The sequence below is a fragment of the Ictidomys tridecemlineatus genome, chromosome 3 (assembly GCF_052094955.1).
Source record: "Ictidomys tridecemlineatus isolate mIctTri1 chromosome 3, mIctTri1.hap1, whole genome shotgun sequence".
NCBI classification, from domain to species: domain Eukaryota; kingdom Metazoa; phylum Chordata; class Mammalia; order Rodentia; family Sciuridae; genus Ictidomys; species Ictidomys tridecemlineatus.
This window is the reverse complement of record NC_135479.1, coordinates 166188823-166208243: the sequence shown is the minus strand read 5'-3', so window position 1 is coordinate 166208243 and position 19421 is coordinate 166188823. Positions and strand designations below refer to the sequence as shown.

Here is a 19421-nt window from a genome sequence, read left to right as displayed (position 1 = left end):
TGGAAGAAAGGCAATCCTTACAATCCTTATAAAGTGAAGAGAGTGACCAGATTTTGTTCTACTATTATAGAAACTGGATATTCAGCAGAGGAGATGTCTAAGTGAAATATTGTAGGTAAGCTTGGAACTTCCTTACTGCTTATAGAAAAAGTGGGATAAGAGAGGCAAATTGAAGAAGGAATCGTTAATCCAAAAGGAGCAAGAACTTGGAAATTCGAAAAATTGAAAAAACCCCTACAACACTTGTTCTTAAGAGAATACTAAGAGAATGGCTGAACAGCGATAGATGCTTTATTTCATTTATCTTGCATTTTATATAGTGTATATAGAGTCTTATCTAATCCTATATGTCAGAGAAAAAGTATATATTGTTTTGCATTGGACCATCTGCTGTAGTTTGAATGTGTCCACCAAAATTCATATGTTGAAAGATATAATCCCCAAAATCATATCTTGGTAGTATTTGGAAATGGGATTTTAAGAAGTAAGAGTTAGATGAGGTAATGAGGGTGTCTCTCTCCCCCTCATGAGATTAGAGACTTCATAAGAAGAGGAATAATGACTGAGCTCTGCCATGTGATGCAAGAACCTATTCCTGTCATATTATGGTATAGGAAGACAGCCTCACCAGCCACCTATACCTTGATTTTGGACTTCCCAGCCTCCAAACTAGGAAGGTTCTTTATAACTTACTGAGTGTGTAATCTTCTGTTATAGCAGCAGAAAACAGATTATGGCATTAGACATGAGTATATATTTCTTCCCCACAATTATCACATTGCTGCAATTATTTGTTCTCATTTATGCTACCTGTCTTCAATTCTGAGTCCTTGAAGGATGGGATTCATATTCTAGTCATCTTTGTTCTCCTGCATCTTTTACAGGATTGGACTTATGATTAGTGCTTATTAACTTATTTTTCTACCCATCGCAAAACCTGAAACATGGTTAATGCAGCATAAAGAGTTCTTAACTGCTACTGCTTTTCTATTACTCTTGCCAGTATTAAAACTTGTGCCACCATTGTGACCAACACCACTGGTATCAGTTAAAAACAAACTCATTTGCCACTGCTGCACCAGAAATAGTCTGCTTCCATTACACCCACCATTGTAGCTGCTAGCTCCAGTCCCTAGCATGCTGTGGTCAATGCTCCCACTACCACAACTGCAACTGTTTACAAAGGGACCTGATTGGTTTGTGCTTTGTATCCTACTTTGTCCTATGTAGAATTCTCTGTTTTCCTGAGCAGTTTTCCTCATACTGTTACTTTTTTCCTTATCCTGATGGTTTTTACCTTTTTCAATTCTGTCAAACTATCAGTTGAGTGGGAAGTACTGCTTTACTGCTCTGGGGGAATGTTATGTCATGATTCAATAAAGTGGCTGATCTTTTTGGTGTTAGAAGTTTCTGCATTTATTTTCAGGGGATAATCTTTAGTAACTATAGTTCCCTTTCCTTCACTGCGACATAACTCATATGTATATTTTATACATTCATTTGCCTCCTTTCTGCTTATTTACACAGATTTATAAGATCTTTCAATCCTTATTAACTTAACTCATTGCCACTCACAAGAATTTGCGTCATTCACAAATATAGAAATATTTCTTTGTATTATAATTAATAAAAATATTACATATGGATTATGCTCATTTTTTATTTGTTGTTCAAAACATTACAAAGCTCTTGGCATATCATATTTCATACATTAGAATCAAGTTGGTTATGAACTCCCAATTTTACCCCAAATATGGATTATGCTCATTATGCTGGGACAAGAGAGGGTTGAGGTCCAACCTGCACTTTGCTATTCATAGTCTTGTGTCAGGTTGGGTCTACCTGGAGTATGATGCTCCTTTTTCTGATTTTCGTGAAGATACTGGTCAAGTGATGGGCCTAGAAGTGGTGTATCCACCCCAAATGGATGTCTAGTCATTGATGGAACTTTATTTATTTATATGTGGTGATGAGAATTGAACCCAGTCCTTCGCACATGCTAGGCAAGTCTCTACCATTGAGCCACAACACCAGCCCTCTAATTTGTTTTTTTTTTTTTTTTTTTTTGTGTGTGTGTGTGTATGGTAAAGGGAATGAACTCAGTGGCACTAAGCCATGTCCCCAGGTTTTTTTGTAATTTCTTTAGAGACAGGGTCTCACTGTTGCTTAGAAGCTTGCTGTTGCTGAGGCTAGCTTTGAACTTGTGATCCTCCTGCTTCAGCCTCTGAGCTGCTGGGATTACAGATATACACCATTGCACCTGGTCTTCTAATTCTATTTATTTTTTGTGTGTGTGGCGCTGGGGTTAGAACCCAGGGCTCACACACGGTAGGCAAATGCTCTAATACTGAGCCACAACCGCATCCCCTAATTCATTCTTCATAGACTAGTCCCTGGTTATGCAGTCCTGATCTTTGCATTAGTCTAGGCCTAAAACCGAAAGCCCCTAGGCTGTGCTTTTTTTCTATCTTTTATGTTTTGCTGTTTTCCTCACTAGTGGAAAATAGCTTCAACTCCAACAATGAGATGGAGATGCAATTTTGTTTGATTATGAAAAAAAACTACAAAGAATAATTTCTGTTCTTATGTAGTATTCATCTAATACAGCTTCACAAGCTTCCTCAAAATTTGTTTGATTAAAACAATTATTTTATTATATCTCATAATTTTGTTGCTGAGGAATTTGGAGAGGGCTTGATAGACTCTTCTCTACTGGTAGCAATAGAGATTATTCGGTGATATTCAGCTGGTGAATGGGTTGATATGGAGGCTTCAAGATGGTTTAAACAAGGTTAATAAAAAGGGAGATTATCATGAGTGTATGTGACCCAATCAAGAGTGTCTTTAAAAGAAGCCAAAGAGATTGGGAATGAGAAAAATTTTTCCTCATGGTTGTGAAACAGCAAACCGCCTATGGAAAGGAACTCTCAGAGCTGAGAGTGGTCCCTTGTCAATAGTCAGCAAGAAAAATGTCCTACAACTGCAGGAAATCAAACTTTCCCAACTAGTGCACTAAGGCTGTGGTCTTTAAATACCTTCATTTCAATCTGAGACTCTTAATAGAGGACTCAATTAACTTGTGTTTAAATTCTATGTGATGAAGACTATCAAGATACTAAATTTGTATTAAGATGCTAAGGTTGTAACAATTTGATATAAAGCAACATGAAATTAATAAAGATACACAGCAAAAATTAATGGTGAATTCTACCCAATATCATGTTTGTGACAACTTGATATGTAGCAATGGGAAACTATTAAAGCTATCTAAATAACAAAAATGAAAGGGGAATCCTACTTCATACTGTAAACAAAATGGCAAATAGATTGAAAATCTAAATATAGAAAGCAAAAACTTTAAACTTTGAGAAGAAAATGTAAATAAATATCTTAAGGACTGTGTTAGGATAAAGCACAAGCTTGTAAAAAAACAAAATTGGCTACATTGTAATTTTTAACTTAAAACAAATGAAACAAAAAGTTGAAAGGCAAGACACTGGGAAAAGATATTTGTGATGAATAAAACTTTCAGGTTAATATACAGTCTATGTGAAGAACTGATATAGATCAATAAGAAAAGGAGAAAATGAGCAAGAAGATATAAATAAATTATCCATAGAAGAAATGCAAACAGCAAATGCATATGTAAAATATTTTTAACCTTACTAATAAATAGGAAAATACAAATTAAAACAACAATGAGATTTCATTTTGTACCTATAATATTGGCAACAATTTAAAAATCTGGCAGTATCAGGTAGAAGGATGTCAGGAAATGGAATTGGACATTGGTTGAATTACTTAGAGCAACTGGGTTTTTTTTTTTTTTTTTTTTTTTGATGTACCTGGCTCTTTTGCTCAACTGTTAGTGTTCAATACAATTGAAAATTCAGATACCTCCAATCCAGAAATTTACACTTCTAGGTGTAAATTCTAGAAAAACCCTTCACAAAACAACAATGTTTAGGGATAATTGTTTATAATAGCAAAAAGTGAAAATTACATGAAATCCTCTGTATTAGAGTTCTCTAGAAGAACAGAATCAACAGGAAGTATAATTTTAAAAGGTGGACTTATTAAGCCAGAAGCTGGGTAGTCCACAATGGCTGTCTGCAGGCTGGAAAGTTGGAAGAACCAGTAGCTAAGCAGTCTAAGAGGCTGAAGCCCCAGAACAAGAGAGAGATCATTGATGCTGATACTGAATGCTTCTGGAGAATCCACTTTGGAAGAGTGAACAAACCAGAGTCTGATATTCTTAATTGCAGCAGCAATCAAGAACCTATTTAAGATGAATGGAGCTTACATTTGCTGCTGCTTCCTTGTTCTTCCAGCTTTTATGCCATCCAAGCCATCATCCTATTTATTGGTGCTGCCCATGCTTAGCGAGGGTCTCCGTTTCATTTGGCTTTCTCACATGCTAATCATTCCTAGACACACCCTCACTGACATACCCATAAACCTCCTAATCCTTGTTATCTCTTAATCCAATTTTACAATTCAAGTTTACAATTAATAATCAAATTTACAAGTCAAGTGTATAATTCAAATTAATCTTTACATCCTCCTAGTAGAAGGATAACTCCCTAAGGTCACCATCACATCCAGAAATTGAACTCCAAGTGTCCAAATTCCCTCATAAGTCACTACAATTTTGAGATACTATAATGTTTTACCTGTATTCTTGACCCTCACCCTCACCCTCACCCTCACCCTAATCAGGTTATCTCACAAATATACAACTCTGGACACCATGGTTTAGTCTTGTATATTTAAAAAAAAATACATTTTCTAAGTCTTTTAATGTGCATTGGTGGTTGTATCTAGAGTCTGGAATAGATTCAGGTTTGATTCCTTCACAAGAATGTAGAAGGCAGATAACATCTGGTTGTCTCTAATGACAACCAGCCACTAACTCAATGGAGGTCAATGAGTCACTGACAATGTTTACTAAGTAAATGGAGCACCCCAAATGATAGTATTCTAATTCTATCATCTGGCTTTAATTTATTACTTAGAATGCTTTGACAAAGGGAAATTGAAATTCCAACTGTCTTACTTTAGTTCCTGAGTTTTTTTGGAAAGATACTAGTAATCATTAATAGATTCCTTGCATTCTGTTGTGTCAGGAGCTTCCAAGGTCATTCCTGATCCACAACACACCAAAACTAATACCTTTCTTTAAGAAATCCTCTTTTGTTTTTGTGTTTTTGTTTACTTTTGTCTTTCATTGTTGATTAGTGAGAAATGGCATTTGGGGACCATAATCTGGGTGCTAGAGATGCTCATTGCATTTGGATACATCATTGTTTCTAGGTCTTTTCAGTCAATTGAATGAGGATATAAAACTTTCTTTCTCTCTGTGTTTATCTTTTTGTGTATGTGCATACTTTTTATTATAATTGTGCTGACAGTATGATTAATGACAATGATACTTCCAAAGCAATGTTTTCTTGGTATCTTAATTAGTATGTTTGACAAAGCATTTTTTGCAAAATCATAATCTAATCACCTATATCCTTTACAGCTTATTTTCTCTATTTTCTCCATCTATATTTTCTTAATTAATCCATCTGTTGAGGGACACCTGAGCTGGGTCCATAACTTGTCCATCTATATTTCCTTAAGGAATTTTTAATTCAAACTTCAGTAAATATGCTAGAACATGTACTGATGGTAGTTGTTTGGGGTTGCTATTCTAAAATATACACTATACTTTTTCAATAGGTATTTTCAGGTCTTTTTTCAGGAAATTTTTCTTGAATACTTGTATTTGTCCTGTTCTCTTCTATTGGCTTTCTTTTTCAGAAAGTTAATTATCTGTTTATATGTCTCCATATTTGCCAGTTGTTTTGAATTCTTCTTGTCTCCTTCATTTCTTTTTCATTAAAAAATATTTTTATCTTCTATTTCTTTTAAGGCATTATTGATTGTATTTTTTCACTCTTGTATTCTTGCTAGTTGATTTTCATTTCTGAAGTCATTTCTGGTCAGTCTTCTGAAAGAAGAACTTTTTCAATAGCCATGTGAAATAATCTTCAGTTCTTGGAAAACAGGGCTGAGAATAAAGCCCACTTCACAATCATCCTAGTCATGGCACCCAGCAGGAATCTCCTGGAACAGGTCACATGGTGGAATATTTCTGAACTGCTGGCTTAGTTGTCAGTAATGCATGGCTTTTGTTTATGCTTTTATTGGAAGGATTTCTACTTTGATTCTGAAGAATAACTTTGCTTGGTATAGCAATCGAGGTTGACAGTTGTTTTCCTTAAGGACTTGAAATACATTGTTCCATGCCCTTCTGGATTTTAGGTTTCTACTGAGAAATCAAATGTTATTTTGATGAATTCATCTTTATGAGCAACGACATTTCTCTCTTGCAACTTGTAATATTCTTTTTTGATACTGAATTTTTGGCATTTTAACTATAAGATGTCATGAAGATGTTCTTCTCTGGTTGTTTCTATTGGGGTTCTAAATGAATCCAGTATCTGAGTAGTCTTCTTATTTCCAAAATTTGGGGATTTTTTTTTTTTTATGGAGGGTATCAGAGAGTGAACTCAGGGACACTCGACCACTGAGCCATGTCTCCGGCCCTATTTTGTATTTTATTTAGAGACAGGGTCTCAATGAATTGCTTAGCACCTTGATTTTGCTGAGGCTGGCTTTGAACTCAGGATCCTCCTGACTTAGCCTTCCAAGCCCCTGGGATTATAGGCATACCCCACCATGCCTGGCTGGGAAATTTTTTGTTATTATTTCACTGAATAGTTTTCCATGCTATTAGCCTGTAATTTTACTCCTTCTTCAAGCTTGAGCTTTTTAAATTTTTATTTTTAAAATTTTACTTTTAAATATATTTTTCAAATTCTTTTATTAGTACATTATAGTTATGCATAATAGAGAAGTTCATTTTGCCATAATCATACATGCATGGAATTTAATTCACTCAATTTTAGTCCCCATTCTACTTTTTCTCCTCTGCTCCCTCCCCATGTCTTTGTCTACTCCACTAGTCTTTGTTGGATTTTTTAAAATTAATTTTTAAAAAATATTTTTAGATGTAGATGGACACTTTATTTATTTATTTTTATGTGGTATTGAGGATCCAACCCAGTGCCTCACTCATGCTAGGCAAGCATTATACCACTAAGCTATAGCCCCAGCCCTGATTTATTTATTTTTATTTTTATTTTAAAATTTGTACTTTATAGATATACATAGAGGTGGAATTCATTGTGATGTTCATATATTTACACAGCACAATTTTGTCAAATTCATGCTGCATTTTCTCCCTTTCCCTATCCCTCCTCTATCCCCTTCAGTCTCCTTTCTCTATTCTACCTGATCTTTCTGTTATTTTAGTGAGATCCATCTCTTCTCCTACCCATCCCATCACTTACTTTATTCTAGCTCCTGCAGTTGAGAGAATACATTTGACTTTTGATTTTATGAGTATGGCTTTTTTTCACTTAGCATGAGTTTCTCCAGTTCTATTCAGTTATTGGCATATGTCAAAATTTCATTCTTCTTTATCGATGAGTAAAGCTCCTTTATGTATGTATATGTTTTCTTAATTCATCCATCTGTTGAGGGGCACCTGGGCTGGGTCCATAACTTGTCTATTGTGAATTGTACGGCTATAAACATTGAGGTGGCTGTATTCCCATAACATTACTGATTTTAGTTCTTTTAGTTAATTGAGGAGTGGGATAGCTGGGTTGTATGGTGTTTATATTTCTGGTCTTTTGAAGAATCTATATACTACTTTCCAAAGTAGTTATACTAGTTTTCAGACCCACCAACAACATGAATGTACCTTTTCCTCCACATCTTCACCAGCATTTAGTATTTGTATTCTTTTTTAAAAGTTTTAATTTTTTATATTCTTAATGATTACCATTCGAACTGGAGTGAGATAGATTTGAATTTCCCTGATTTCCAGGGATTCTGAACATTTTTTTTTGTATATTTGATGTCTATTTGTATTTCTTTAAAGTGTCTGTTTAGTTCTTTTGTCCATTTAGTAATTGAATTATTTAGGTTTTTTGTTTGTTTGCTTGTTTTTGGTGTTAAGATTTTGAGTTCTTTATATTTCTGGATATTAATCCACTATTAGAGGAGTAGCTGACAAAGATTTTCTCCTATTCTGTAGGCACTATCTTTATGCTCTTAATAATTTCCTTTGCTATGCAGAAGCTTTTAAATTTGATGGTGTCCCACTTACTGATTTTTGGTTTTATTTCTTGAGCTTTAGGGGTCTTGGAAAGTAACTTGATACGTCTGCCAATGTGTTGGAATATTGACCCCATAGCAATTGCAAAGTTTCTGGTCTAATTCCTAGGTCTTTTATCCACTTAGAGTTGACTTTTGTGCAAGATGAGAGGAATTTAGTTTTATTATTCCATGTATGGTTATCCAAATTTGCCAGCACCATTTGTTGAAAGGGCCATGATTTCTCCAACACCTATTAGGCACTGTAACTATGTTGTTTGTGTTTCTGTCTTCTATTCTCTTCTACTGGTCTTCATGTCTTTTTTGATGCCAGTGCCATGCTGTTTTTGTTACTGTAGCTCTGTGGTATAATTTTAAATCAGGTATCATGATATCTCTAGCATCACTGTTCTTGCTCAGGATTACTTTGGCTATTCTGGATCTTTTATTCTTCCAAATGAATTTTAGTACTGATTTTTCTAGTTCTGTAAAGAATGGTATTGACACTTTGGTGGGGAACATGTTCTTAGATAAGTAGAAATAATATTGCCAACATGTCTACATACCAAAAGTGTTATATAGATTCAATGTATTCCCCACCAAAGTATCAGATTCCCCACCAAATCTAAGATCTTCAATTTCTTTCTTCAGTGTTCTATAGTATTCATTGTAGAGGTCTTTTACCTCCTTGGTTAGATTTATTCCCAGATTTTTTGGGGGGTTATTGTGAATGGGGTAGTTTTTCTGATTTTAAACAGATCTACTGTTATAATATAGGAAAACTTGAATATTGATCTTGTATCCTTGATATCTATATATCCTTTATAATGTTGAGGTATATTCCTTCTATCTCTAGTTCCTCCAGCATAGTAAATATGAATGGTTACTTGATTTTTGTTAAAGGCCTTTTTTGGATCTTGTCCTTGATTCTATTTACATATTAAATTACATTTATTAATTTGTATAGGTAGAAGCCAACTTGCATCCTTGGAATGAAACCCCCTTCATTGTGGTGTACTATCTTCTTGATGTGTTTTGAATGCAGTTTGCTAATATTTTATTAAGGATATTTGCATCTGTATTCATTAGGGATATTGGTCTATGGTTTTCTTCTTTAAATTTTTTATATATTCTTCTTAGATATACATAAAAGTATATACATATTTTGGCATATATACATGGAATATATCTGGTCTATAGTTTTCTTTTGTTGGTGTATCTTTGATTTTGGTATCAGGGTTATACTGGCTTCATAGAATGAATTTGGGCATGTTCCCTCCCTTTTTATTTTATGGAATAATTTGGGGAAGATTGCCATTAATTATTATTTAAAGGCCTGATAGAATTCAGTTAATATTTCATCTGGTTGTAGATTTTTCTTTCTGGTAGACTTTTAATTGTTGCTTCAATCTCATTGCTTGATATTGGTCAGTTTAATTTTTCTATATCTTTCTGTTTCAATTTGGGCAGGTCATATGTATCTAGAAATTTCTCAATGTCTTATATATTTTCTAATTTATTAGAGTATAACTTTTCAAAATTGTTTCTAATGACCCTCTGAATTTCAGAAGTGACTGTGTGATAGTTCCTTTTTCATCTCTAATTTAGTTTATTTGGGTCTTCTCTCTCTTTTGGTTATTTGGGCTAAGGATCTATCAATCTTTTTATCTTTTCAAAGAACCAATTTTTTATTGCATTGATCCTTTGTATTTTTAATTCTCAATTTCATTAATTTCAGCTCTGATCTTAATTATTTTCGGACTTGTACTGATTTGGGAATTAGTTTGTTTTTCCTTTTTCTAGGGTCATGAGGTAAACTAAGGTTATATATTTCAGATGTTTCTGTATTTTAGTATAGGCACTCAGTTGTGTTTCCTCTTATTATTGCCTTCATACTGTTATAGATTTTGAGATGTTATATCAAGAATTTTTTTATTTCTTTTTTTTGATGACACATCTCTTATCTTAAAGAGTAGTGTTCAATCTCCTTGTGTTTATGTGGTTTCTATAATTTTTCTTGGTGTTGATTTATAATTTTATTCCATTATGATCTGATAAGATGCATGGGATTGTATTTTTGTTGTTGTTATTTTTTTGTTTTGTGTTTGCTAAGATTTACATTGTGACCTAGAATATGGTATCTTTTGGAAAAGAGCTGCTGAGATGAAAGTGAATTATCTGTTTTGGGGAGAAATTTTCCACAAATGTGTCAGGGTCTTGCTGAGTTGCTTAGGGCTTCACTAAGTTGCTGAGGCTGTCCAAGCTGCTGAGATTACAGGTGTGGGCCACCGTGCCCAGCCCTCTTCATTGGTTTTTGTGTCTGGATGACCTGTCTATTGGTGAAAGGGGTGTGTTGAAGACACCCAGTATTATCATGTGAGGGTTAATCTGGAATTTAATGTTTTTAAGTATTTTTTATGTAATTAAATTCATTGATATTTGGAGACTAATTGTTTCCTTTAGGAGTATGTAGTGACTTTCTTGGTTTCTTCATATTAGCTTTTCCTTGATATCTGCTTTGTCAAATATGAGAATAGCTGCTTTTACTTGTTTTTTGATTTGCATGGAATTTTCTTTTCCATTATTTACCTTTCAACCTGTAGATGTTTTTGCCTATGAGGTAAGTCTCTTGCAAATTCCATATTGTTGGATCTCGTTTTGTAATTCACTCTGTCATTCTGTGTCTTTATATATGGGAGTTTGAGACAAAGTATTATAAGTATTTTTGTAGTGCTGGCTTAGAAGTTATGAATTCTTTTAGCTTATTCTTATAGAAAGTTTTTATTTCTGCTTAACTTGGAAAGATTGCTTTTATGGAATGTATCATCATAGCTTGCAATTTTTTTCCAGAGCTTAAAATATCATTCCAAGCCCTCTTTGATTTTAGCATCTGCGTTGATAAGTCAGAAATGAGCTTGTTTAGTTTGCCTCTAAATGTGTGACTTGACACTTTTTTTCCCTCAATGTTCAATATTCTTTCTTTATTTTTGTGTTAGTCATTTTGATTATGCTCTGTCTTGGAGAAGTTCTTTTTGATCTCATATATTTGGGGTTCTGTATGACACCTGTATGTGGATGTCCACCTCATTTCTAAGATTAAGAACATTTTATGCTATCATTGTACTGAAAAGTTTCTTGATGCCTTTAGTCTGTCTCCATGTTCTCTTCTATCCTAAGTTGGTCTCTTTATATTGTCCCAGTTTTTTTTTATATTATGATCATGATCTTTTATTTTTGTCCTTTATTGAGTACTAAGTATTCAAGTTCATATACCCTGTCTTAAAAGTCCTGAAGTTCTTTTTGAAGCCTCAATTTCTATTTCATATATAATCAGTTGGTGATACTTTCAAATGACTTTAATATGGTTCATTTTATCTTTCATTTCCAGGAGTTCTGATTGGTTTCTTTTCATTATCTCTATTTCTTTTTCAAAGTGGCCTTTCACCTTTTGTATTTGCTTTCTTCATTCATACCTTAGTTATATTTTAAGCCCAGTGAATATTTTAATAATTAGTTTTTCGTCTCTTTGGAATTTCATCTATTTTCATATCTGTGGGTTTCTTTGGGGATTGTAAATTTTGGGGGAAGAATTTTTTGACTGTTTCCTCATGTTTTCAGAGGTCTTGGGCTTGCACATCTATTGAGATAGATTCCTCTTCTTTTATGAGTATGTCCTTTGTCATGGATTTCTCTTTTCAGAGATTTTTCTTTTCTTCTTCCTATGTAAATAGATGTCCAGGAATGCAACCAGAGATCTCCCTCTTGCTGTTCCTACTTGGGGGCTGGTCATTTGTTTGGGATTTTTTTCCTGCCCTATTCTATGTTTTGATATATTGTTTGTGCTCTGACGGACCTAGTTCATTTGAAGTGATTTACTATTACTGACTGAGTTGTGAATATAGTTCAGCAGCAGGATCTTTTCCCTACGAACTAGTGGTGTCCCAATCACTTTCAAGCCCCTCTTAGAGGCAGAGGAGCAAGGAATAGCAATAATGGTAGCAATGAATGTACAACCTTAAAATAAATGACTGGTGCCTACTAAGACATCTATAACACTAATTTCCATTTGAGGAGGAATTTTGGGTCAGCATTTAACATCAGCACCAACAATAAATAGCTGTGAACTAAATCAAATATTAAACAGAAGATGTCAACTACATCATCTAATGCATTAATAATCACAACATCATGAATGGGGTAGAAATTACAAAAATGAAATAGTTCTATCAGCAAAATTACAGTTTCTTAAGTGAAGAGAAAATAAGGTAGGAAGAGAAATTTTAAAATATTTAAAAAGCGAATGAGGAGAATAAGGATAGAGGTAACAGTTGGTGGCTATAAAGAAAGAGAAGTTAAAAAATAATTAAAAGTAAATGAGAGGAGGAGGGAACAAGAAAATTTGGTAATTAGAGGGGGAAGAAAGTAAAGAAGGAATAATAAAAGGAATATATAAAAGGTACAAACAAACAGAAAATCAAACCCAATCATATCCACATAAAATTTTACCACACCAAAGTTAAAACAAGGCTGAATAACAAACTGGTAGAGAAAAAAAGCAAGTAAAATAAAAGAAAAATGATATAGTTGTATGTATGCATATATGCATGTATATATTCTTGAACCTATCAGTGTAGTGAGAACACACACACACACAATACGTCTTCACACAAAATGTAAAAAATTAAAATGAAATAATTAAAATTTAAATTAAAAAGAGGGAAAATATGAAAAACTCTTAATGATAAAGAAAGTTTCTGCTTAGGTTGTCAAAATTATTGGCAATTATGAATGTTCATTGCTTATTCTATTGTGCCATCCTTGCATTTATTTTGGATTCTTTAGCCCTTGGGTCAAGGGATGGGGGTTGTTAAGTCCACTTCTTTTATGTTTTTCACCAAGTTGTCAGTAATTGTGACCTACAACCAAAGCTGGTTGTAGTAGCTCTCACTTTCCCATCTCACAGTATAGAATAGAATAGAGTGGAGAATACTAACAATTGATGTACTTTCAGAGTAGAGCTGATGAGGAGTTCTAAATGGGAAGTTCTGACAGCTGGGGTTTAGTTCTGGCTGTTCTCTGTAATTTTGTCAAAAGGTATTTGAGATTAGATCCACCCCCCCCAACGCCCCCACCCCCACCCTGTTTCTGGACAGATGCTGATCTCTGCTGGATAGCTAGGCCTCAGGGACATCTTGAAATTTCCTCTCAGAGTAGGGGTTCTAACCCTCCTCAGGTCTCATGTATTCCACCAGGATCAGACCTGGAGTGCAGATGCATCTGCCTGAATGGTTTCTGGCCTCTTAGCAGCTGCCTTTATGGGCCTCCAGAAACAAAGGTGACTCTTTTAATCTTTGGTATGCCCGGTCTGGGTAATTTCTCTGCTTCTGTTTCAGTCTTGCTGATCCAAGCACGCTCAACCCCACAAATGCCTGCTGGATCAGGCTATCAGTGTCCTTTATGAGTTCCCACTTTCCCAACTCTGCTTGCTGCCTTGCAGCCACTTATAGTTGGTTCCCACAATGACTGTCAGCTCATCAGCCAAGTGATTATGACCACTTTTTTTTTTTTGGTACTGGGAATTAAACTCTGTTCTTACTACCACTGAGCCACATCCCCGGCGTATTTTGTATTTTATTTAGAGATAGGGTCTCACTGAGTTGCTTAGTGCCTTGCTGTTGCTGAGGCTGGCTTTGAACTTTCAATCTTCCTGTCTCAGCCTCCCGAGCAGCGGGGATTACAGGTGTGCGTCACCATACAAGGCTCTGATCACTTTTAAATGTGGCTTTGTGTGGGATATTTAAGCATCAGAAACAGCAGTGTTTATCTTCTGATTTTGAGAGGGAAAATATAGAGAGATGCATACATTCTCTGGAGGAACAAATGTAGGAGACTAAATAGGGTGTGCACAGAGTTAACAAGGCTGATAGATACTACCTGGTTTGAATTCTTTGGCTGTCAGCTTCCAGGGACTGTCAAATGAAAAATGCACCCAAAAATCAAGTTTCTAAGAAGGTGCCAAGTGTGGAATGATAATGTTTAATAATTGAGAAAGGAATTTATTAAAAGGAATCAGAGGCATTGACCATTTTTTCCCCAGGAAGGGTAGAAGTCTGTAGTGAGCACAAGGACAGACTACATTCTCCTTCAAAGCAGTACTCTCAAGGAGAAGCACTGCTTAAGTTTGCTTAACCCAAGACTTTAGAAAAATTAGATGAGAGAATTTTGTACATTAAAAAACAAACAAGCAAAACACCTTTCACCTTTCTGGGATTTGGGGGAGGAGTAGGGATGAGAGGAAGTTAGTAACCTATGTAATAAATAGGAACTTCCAAATAAAATGCTGCTGATGGTTTTTTTTTAATCAATTTACATAATTTCCACCCTTGTCACTCCTATTTCTATGGCTGTTAGCATTGTGGATGTCATAGATGACAACTGCTGTTTAATGCTGGTTCACTACTGCTTATTATTGTTGCTTTTGTGTATTTCTCCCTTTCTGCAAGGTGCTGGGGATAGAATGTGACACTTCAAGTTGATGGGGGTAGATGTTCTGCCACTGAGCTACACTCCCAGCTCAGCTAAGAGATAGCACACCTGTTCCACACATACCCCAACTCAAACTTCAGTGAAAACTTTTAACACTAATAATAGGGGAAATTAAAAATCCCCAGCCAATGATCAGCCCGAGTAAGCATGAATGGGGTGGCCTGAAGATCCATTCCTGGACATGTGCATCTACATCATAAACAGAGAGGAATAACACAAATACTGTGGACACTACACCTATGAGGTGTAGGCCTCAGCATAGGTGGTTCCCATAATTTTTCAAAAATTCAACCCAATAGATAAGTAAATATTGATAAATACATGAAATATGAAAAAATAAGGCAACATGACTTCTCCTGAGGTTCATAAGTCACTAGCAACTGACTCCAAAGACAATGTTAGGTAATGAAATACCAAATAAAGAATTGAAGAATAATTATAAAAAAAGATGAATGGATGCCAGAGACTGCAGTGTAGGCCAGAATATATATCTCTAGGAACAAGTTTGTTTTAAGTTTGGGTCTTCCACAGTGGGCAGTAACCTGTAAGTAAACATACATAGGCATTTCTGCAAATGCCCTGTCAGCCTAGGCCCTAGGTGAAGAAAAAAGAAGCATCCTATTAAAGTATACTTCCTCGCCCCAGGTGCACTTGGCGGTGGGCCCAGCTGTCACCTGGCTGTGGGCCACCAAGGCAGGATGGATCTCAGAGAAGCAGGGAAGTGCACATGCACTCCTGAATCTCCCAGGAATTGTCTTTCTGCTCCTTGCTTCACTCGCACCCCTTACGGCTTTCCCTTACACACCTACCTGGGCCTCACATGACACCCACTTCTTGCCATATCTTATTGGGCTATGAACACCTGTTACAGAGGGCTGGGTGATAATAATCCCTCCCACTCTTTGTTGCTTAGCAGGCTGCCAGCTGCTGTGACCTGGGACTTCAGTTGGTTAAAATAGCTCTCAGCTTCCCTGTTCACAAGCACAAGGTGGCATGGAATAGAAAGTATCATTGGCTGGAGTCTACTCTGGACAGATTAGATTGATTAATGCATCCCCAGGGTCAAGCTGAAGCAGAACTCTCCTTGCACTCCATCATGGATCTCAAGAACCTCATTAAGAGATAGCACCTAAAAGCTCATGTGTTTGACAATGCAATAATTTTCAGAGGAGAAATGATTAGAGAGGTGTAACCTAATCAGTGCATTAGTACACTGATATGGAATAACTGGTATCTATAGGCAGGTAGGGTGTGACTATGGGAAGAAGGTCACAGGGGGTGTAATTTGGAGCTTATATTTTCCCCTGGTAAGCTGAGCACTCTCTCTGCTTCCTGATTGCCATGTCCATAGCAGCTTTTGTCTGCCATGTCTCTCTCTCTTTCCCTTGTTTTTCCCCTTATCTCTGCCATGCCCTGGTGCCACTGTGGCAACTGGGCACTTTTTCTCTCTGTTCCAAAGACTAGAATTTCTGGGTTTCTTCAAGTCAGTACTGTCCAATATTGAACTTTAGGGAATTCCCTCGGTTATCCACTTTGCTGAGTAGCTATTCTCCAACTGCTTTGATTTTGAGGCGTGGAAGGTACTGCTTCCCTCTACTCCACCATAGTGGCTCCTCTACAAAATGAAATTTTTTGAATTAACTTTAGCATCTATAAGGTTTTAAAACTCAGATAATCAATCCTACTTAGAAAATTCGCTTTTAGGTTTCATTATTGTGTACCTTATGTTCTTAGGGGATAACAGCTTTTGTATTGTATAATATTTGTAAATGATGTGCTTTCTCTATGCACATATTTTTCTGTTTGTCCCAGTTTTGAACTTTTGCTTGAATTAACCTGTTTAATCAACAACAGATTTTACAATTATCAGACCACCATGCATGTGTTTACTTATGGAGTTTACAAACTCTTTATAATCGGTAACTACTGATTTAAAGTGAATTTTTTTAAAACGAATTTTATTGTCCTGTTGTCCTTGATGAAAAGAATAATGTGAAGTCTCTCTTGCTATTGAATATATCTGTCTTCCTTCTCCATTATCACAAAAATATAAAACTAAAGTGAAAGTTTCCATATCATTTATTCATTCTGCTTATTGGAAGTATAGTTTAATACCTTCATTAATTCAGCTTTCTAATCATTGTCTCCTTCACCTTAATATGTTAGTTAGTTAATTCAACTTTCTAGATATTGTCTCCTTCCACTGGTTCTCTGAGCATTGTTCTACACATTGTTCGGGTGGAAGATAGGGTTATGCCAAATGAATGAGCTCTTTGAGGAGGAGCTGAGTTCACTGCTTAAGGCTTGGCATCTCCAAACAGATCCTGTCAGTGCTGCTTTGAGCTCCAAGGTCGACATGGCATGTACTTGCCCACATAGAATAATTCAAGGGGAAACAAAATAAGCCTCTACCTATCTAAACTCAAGGATTTTCTTTTCTTAAAATCACATTTCCCCTTTTATATTTTTAATCCATAGTCTAATTTAATGTAGTGAAAATTTTTAATTTTGGTTTTCATCTGATTAACCTGATGTGATTACACACTCTCTTTCTTACAGTATAGCACTACAGTGGTGGTCTCCTGTAGTTGTTTCAGGGATGGGCTGGGGCTTGGCCCCCTTAGAAAAATTTTTCACAAATCTGAGGAGTGAGGGAGTAGTATAATGTTTTATAATTGGCAGTGAGTGGCTTCTTGAATTTTATATTAAATTTGTATTTAATTTTAATGAAGCAGTACCTAAATCCAAGGGAATAAAAGTAATGATAGCATTTCAATGACATCTCTGAAAGGAAGATTTAGCATAAGGTGTAGACTTTTCTGTCTTCTACAGGATAAGGTGGAAGACTTGGTAGTAGGGCAGCAGAGTGAAGCTGTTAAGAACAAGCACTCTGGAGCTAGCCCTGGAGCACTCTGGAGCTATATCCTTCATTCGCTCGCAGTATAACTGAGCAAGTTACTTAGCCTCTCTCTGCCTCAATTTCCTCATGCGTAAATGGAATGGGTGATAATGGTATGTATCTCCAAAGGGTGTTGTGAAAATTCATTGAGTAATACATATAAGTGATTAGGACAGTGCCTAGTACTTATTAAGCACTTATTATTAATATCAGAGATGTTGAAACTCAGAAAACCTTTTTCTTAATGCTTTTAGTTAATGACTGCCTAATGTTCTAGTATTTTTTTCTAACCGTACCTTTTCCTCATTATCTTTTAAAAATATTTTTTTCATTTTTAATCAACATAATAATTGTTCTGGTTGGTGGTATAGTTCAGTGTTAGAGGATACGCTTAGTATTTTTGAGGCTCTGGGTTTGATCCCCAGCACTACACTCACACAAAATACTGTATATATTTATATGGTACAATGTGATATTTTAGTCCATTTATATGATATATAATTATCATATCAGGATAATTGGCATATTCATTGCCTCAAACATTTATTATTTCCTTTTTTTGGGAATGTTTAGGATCCTCTCTACTAGCTATTTTGAAATATACAATTAATTGTTTATATAGGGTGACCATAATTACCCTACTATATCATGAAACATTACGTTATTATTCTTATCCAACTACTACCCTTCACCCTTCACTATCCTCCATGTTTCTTTCATATTACGATGAGAAGGTAGTTGGAAATTTTATATTGAAGGTTTTCATTCAATATGTTATGGACTAAGTGTGTGTCTTCTTCAAGTTTGTATGTTGAAGCCTTAATCCTTAATATGATGGTCTTTGGACATGGAGCCTTTGGGAAATAATTAAGATTATTTGAAGTCATGAGGGTTGGGTTCCTAGTCTGATGGCATTAGTGACCTTATAAGAAGAGACACAAGAGATCTGTCTTTTTCTTCCCACACATACAACTAGAATACATGAGGATGCGGTATGAAGGCAGCCATCTGTAAGTAAAGAGTGCTCATCAGGACCTCAGTCAGCAAGAACCCTGATCCTGGACTTCCTTATCTTCAGAACTGTAAGAGTACATTTCTGTTGGTTGACCATCAGTGTGTGGTATTATGTTATGGCATCCTCAGCTGACTACTACATGCTTACGTTCTAGTATTTTTTTATAACTGTACCTTAGAATGATGATCACTGGATAATGGATAAGAGAAGATTCCAAGTACCTGAAGAATGGTACTCAGAAACCCCAAGGAGTTTCTTCTTATAGCTCTCCTCTCCTTTGTTTAGCTTGTTTTTTTTTGTTGTTGTTGTTGTTGTTGTTCTTGTTGTTTATGATAGAATCTTGGTGACAGTTTTACATTGAATTGTTGTCTGAGCAGGGTCTTTTCATTTCTCATGTTAGAAAATATTATTTTACTGATTAATTTCAGACATCCTTTTGTTTTTAAGTAGGATATATTCACTGCTTGGTGTTAAGCTTTTCTTTATTATATCTGAAAGAGCAGCTGTCTAACCAGTTGGATACTTGAATCTGTTTCCCTAATGCTGTTTCTATATATAGCTAGTTGACTCATTTATAGTCCTTTATTTAATGATAGCTTTCAACTATAAAGTACTCCTTACATAAACTTTTTAAGACCAATTCTTAAAGACCTACAAATTATGATTATATTTTTAAAATGGAATTTTATTAAAATTGGTACCTTGTTAAGAGTCACATCAGCAGTTTAACATAGAAATAGAATGAAATTG

At 35.4% G+C, this 19421-nt stretch overlaps 1 protein-coding gene across 17 annotated transcripts in view; it reads left to right on the top strand.

Moving 5' to 3' along the window:
- Nucleotides 1-19421, top strand: part of LOC101955320 (transmembrane protein 45A) — a 135758-nt gene that overhangs the window by 5402 nt on the left and 110935 nt on the right. For 6 of the 17 annotated variants that reach the window (XM_078044379.1, XM_040270470.2, XM_040270468.2 and 3 more), the window contains one exon: nucleotides 18633-18738. The exons of 10 other annotated variants lie outside the window; for them this stretch is intronic. The gene's annotated coding sequence lies outside the window, so the exon portion shown is untranslated. Of the gene's footprint in view, nucleotides 1-17259; nucleotides 17770-18632; nucleotides 18739-19421 lie in introns of those variants that run through there. One more of the 17 variants, XM_040270472.2, reaches the window with a different exon arrangement.